The sequence below is a fragment of the Arachis ipaensis genome, chromosome B5, assembly GCF_059453495.1.
Source record: "Arachis ipaensis isolate K30076 ecotype BB chromosome B5, ASM5945349v1, whole genome shotgun sequence".
NCBI lineage: Eukaryota > Viridiplantae > Streptophyta > Magnoliopsida > Fabales > Fabaceae > Arachis > Arachis ipaensis.
Genome location: NC_142440.1, coordinates 65,480,799 through 65,485,436, shown reverse-complemented (window position 1 = coordinate 65,485,436; position 4,638 = coordinate 65,480,799). Strand labels below are relative to the sequence as shown.

Sequence of the window (4,638 nt, the reverse complement as noted above, 5' to 3'; positions counted from 1 at the left end):
GAGTTCTAGGCTCTTATATCAATCCAAACCCAGGAAACTGTGGAAGTAGCATCCAAAAGCCAATCATACATGCCAACAACTTCGAACTAAAGCCACAGCTCATCACCCTTGTTCAGAACAACTGTTCATTCGGAGGGAGCGTCCAAGAAGACTCCAATCAACATCTAACCACATTCCTGAGGATATGTGATACTGTGAAGTCTAATGGTGTTCATCCAGACACCTGTAGACTGTTTTTGTTTCCCTTCTCACTCAAGGACAAAGCATCTAAATGGCTGGAATCCTTCCCAAAGGAGAGTTTAACAACCTGAGAAGATGTGGTGAACAAATTCTTGGCGAGATTCTATCCTCCTCAAAGAATCAATAGGTTGAGAGCTAAGGTACAAACATTCAGGCAGCAAGATGGTGAGACTCTATATGAAGCATGGGAGAGGTTTAAGGACTTGACAAGAAGGTGCCCACCAGATATGTTCAATGAATGGGTGTAGTTACACATTTTCTATGAAGGTATTTCCTATGAATCAAAGAAGGCAGTAGACCACTCAACTGGGAGATCTCTAAACAAGAAGAAGACCATTGAAGAAGCCATAGATGTCATTGAAACTGTAGCTGAGAATGACTACTTCTATGCTTCTGAAAGAGGCAACACTAGAGGAGTGATGGAGCTAAACAACGTGGATGCACTGCTGGGCTAGAACAAGCTGATTATCAAGCAGCTGGCTGACCTTACCAAGAAGATGGAGAGGAATCAAATAGCAGTAATCACCACCTCAACAGCAGCTCAAGAAGGAGTGAATGAAGAAGCAGAGGGTGATCAAGAACAAGCCAACTACATTGGAAATCCACCTAGGTAGGCACATGATCCATACTCCAAGACTTACAATCCTGGTTGGAGGAACCACCCAAACTTTGGGTGGGAAAACCAACAAGATCAAGGCCAAGATCAAAGACGTCACAACCCCAACAACAATGCAGCTCACCAACATTCTACCCAGAGATCATATCAGTACCCACCTAACAACACACCTCAACATCCATACCAAAGCCAAAATGGCCCTTCTCATCCCTCCAATCTCAACTCACCATCATCAGAAGAAAGACTATCAAGGATTGAGACTCTACTTGAAATCATATGTAAGGAAATCCAAGATAACAAAGTGTTCAAGGTGGAGGTGCGAGCCAATATCAAGAACCAGGGAGACACCATCAAGAGGCTAGAATTTCAAGTGGAATACCTCTCTGAGAAGATTCCCAAACCTACTGATAGCTTCCCAAGTGACACAGAGAAGAACCCGAGAGGTGAAGCAAAGAAGGTCAGATGGGAAGATTGCAAGATGGTCACTCTAAGTGATAAGGGGACTGAGGAAGAGCGGAACAAACCATTAGAAAAACCTGGAGATACATCAGTAGAGAAACAAGAAGAGGATCACCAAGAAACCAAAATTTCACAGAAGGAGCTGCTGAGACTCTATGCACCTTTTCCCCAAAGACTCAAGGGTGGTGTAGAAAAGAGAATATACTCAAGGATTCTTGACATGTTTGTATCTCTCCATATAAACATACCATTCATCAAGGCCCTCCAATAAATGCCCCCATACATTAAGTATATGAAGGAGTTGCTGACCAGGAAAAGCTCACTCAAAGGAGGGCAAACAATAGTGATGAATAAGGAGTGCAGTGCTCTCATTCAACCAGAGATGCCTACAAAAAAGAAGGACCCAGGGAGTTTTCACATCCCCTGTGTCATAGGAGAAACAATGTTTGATAAGGGATTCTGTGATCTGGGAAGAAGTATCAACTTAATGCCTTTATCCCTTATGAAGAAGCTGCAGATCAATGAGCTAATGCCCACAGATGTAGTCATCAGGCTGGCTGACAAAACTCAAAAACAAGCAGTAGGAGTGGTGGAAAATGTGTTAGTGAAGGTTGGGAACTATTTCCTTTCCACAGACTTTGTCATAGTAGAAATGGAAGAGAGTCACCTTCACCCAATCATATTGGGAAGACCATTCCTAGCTACAGCCAGAGCGCTCATAGATGTGGAGCGAGGAGAGCTAATATTGAGGATACATGACGAACAACTCGCATTCAATGTCTTCAAACCCTCACAAGAAGCAGATCAGAAAAGCAAGGAACCAAGGGGAGAGCACGACAAAGCACTGGTGGAAGAAACAAGCATTGAAGCATAAGCTGTACACCTGGGAACCCCTTTGGTTGATGAACAAGATAATCGGCAGTTGTCACAGCCCAAGGAAGATCAGGAGGAACCTAAACCACCAGAGTCATATGAGACCAGCAACAAAATTTCCTTGAAATAAGAAGTCACAAAGAGTGGGGCAACATCAAAAGGAACAAAGAAGAAGGCACCAAGGAGGTGGAGAAACAAGAAGATCCCTATAGAGGATTTCTCTCCAGGGGATAAAGTGATCTCAGCTTACTTCCTAGATATCCCACCTCATCTCCCCACCATCCCGTCTCAGCTACCTAAGGTTTTCACCATCAACAAAGTTCTCTCCCTAGAACATGTAGAGATCCTTGATGAAGCCAATGGATATAGGTTTACTACAAGAGGGAAAGATCTGAAGCATTACCAACTACCCTGACAAAGGGCAGAACGTCAAGCTAGTGACGCTAAAGAAGCGCTTCATGGGAGGCAACCCATGTTTTATATGCTTTTAAAGTAATTAATAATGCAAGGTTCAGGAATTCCAAATTAGCTTTGACATATCCTTGAATGAATCCTTTTATGCAACACATATCGAAGAACAAGTTTGGTTTTCAAGGCACAATAAGAGAACATGAATGCAACTCATAGCATGTCACTCTTAGCACCTTGAACAATTCTTTTTACACCACATGACCACAAACTAAGTTTGGTGTCACCAATGTTGCATATATGGGCAAATAATTAGTCAGTTGGTTTGCATTCATGAATAGCACTTAGTTAGTTAAAAACAAAAACAAACAAAAAATTTTTTGTTTTTTTTTTCTTTTTGAAAAGTAGTTATCCCACTTTTCCAATATTTGCCGCCAACTTTCAATCTTATTAATTTTGTTCTTTTATCCCGAAGGAGAAATGAGAGGAGGATTGGAAAGAATTGATTGGACAATTGAACAAGGAGGATTCGGCCACCACAAAAGGAGAGTACTATACACGTGTTTTCACGGGGGATGCATTGGGAAATGTTGCCATGCAACATTGGAAGAGTGACACGCTTGGAAATCGAACCAACCCCCCTTCATAAAGTTGATGATCCTTGTGCTCATCCTATGCTGAAACCCATCCGTTCATCACACAACCACTCCATCAATCCACACCTTTCATTCACTCACCATCTCCCTATATAAAGTGGTTCTTATTCCATAACCCTTCCACATCCCAAATTCTCATTCTTTGTACTTCTAACTTTCGGAACCCAATACCTCTTACCCCATCAAAAACACTCTCACTCACTCCCTTCACTACACCCTATCTTAACCGGCCGAAGCCCATTATCCACACCCTTTACATCTTCACATATCAAAAATCACTTATGGCATCATCAAGCTCTAAGAGAAGAAAATGGAAGGAGCCTATGGAGCAACGCCCTTTCGATGAGAAGAAATTCAGAACCTTTCACCATGCATTGCAATATGGGTGGATGGTTGATAAGGAGATCATATATGAGCTAGGCTTTCAAGTCAGAAAAATTGAGTGCCCCGAAATCACAGAGAATTTGGAAAAGAGGAGATGGGAGCTCCTTACTGATCCAGTCCTAAAAGTAAATGCAAATATTGTAAGAGAATTTTATGCAAATGCAGTCTGGTATGATAAGACAGATGACTCCTATATAAGCTTCGTGAGAGGGGTAACTGTGGACTTCAGCCCGATGAGCATGATGAGGGCGTTAAAGCTACGGGCCATACCATTTGCAGAAGAAAGCTATCACTCCAGAATAGATGGCAGCCCCAATCATGACCAGATTGAGCAAGATATTTGCGTGCAAGGAGCTGATTGGGTACGAGATCCTTAGGGGAAACCCAAGTTCATCAAGAGAGGGGACCTCACCCCTGAAGCAAAGAGGTGGTTTGAAATTGTGAGGAGATCCATCCTTCCTGCCAGGAATAACTCAGAGGTGAATCTTAAGAGAGCAACAATGGTGCAATGTATACTTAAAGGGGGAGAGATCAAGGTCCATGAACTGATAGCCCAAGGTATTAGGAAGATGGCTGAAAAGAGCGATTCTGGAGGAAGGATAGGCTACCCTAGCACTATTTTTCGTCTGTGTGACATGGCTGGGGTGGTGTTCAAGGATGAGGACCCCGAGTGCATAAAAGTGGGTATCCCAATTACTGTTCGACGGATGCATGCTGTTGCATCTCCCTTACCTCAACGAAAGCCAAGAAAGAGGCCAGCCAATCAAGTAGTAGAAAGACAAAACTTAGAGGAGCAAGCCTCTTTAGACATGCACCAACTACAGGAAGCCATTGATGGCTTATCTAAACAATACTTGGAAAATCAAGGGGCACAGAAAGAGTTGCAATTACAATTGGTAAGCCGTCAAGAAGAATTACTTTCTGGATGGATGAATCAACAGGGGAAATGGCAAAAGCAAATCATGGAGCAGCAACTGGAACACGGGAAACATTGGTATGAAT

The 4,638-nt window shown here is 42.8% G+C and overlaps 1 non-coding gene across 1 annotated transcript; it reads right to left on the bottom strand.

Moving 5' to 3' along the window:
* Positions 1–365: 365 nt before the first annotated feature.
* On the bottom strand, positions 366–472 carry LOC148564482 (small nucleolar RNA R71). Its single transcript, XR_015884051.1, has one exon. It is a non-coding gene; the product is annotated as a small nucleolar RNA R71 (small nucleolar RNA).
* Positions 473–4,638: the final 4,166 nt, after the last annotated feature.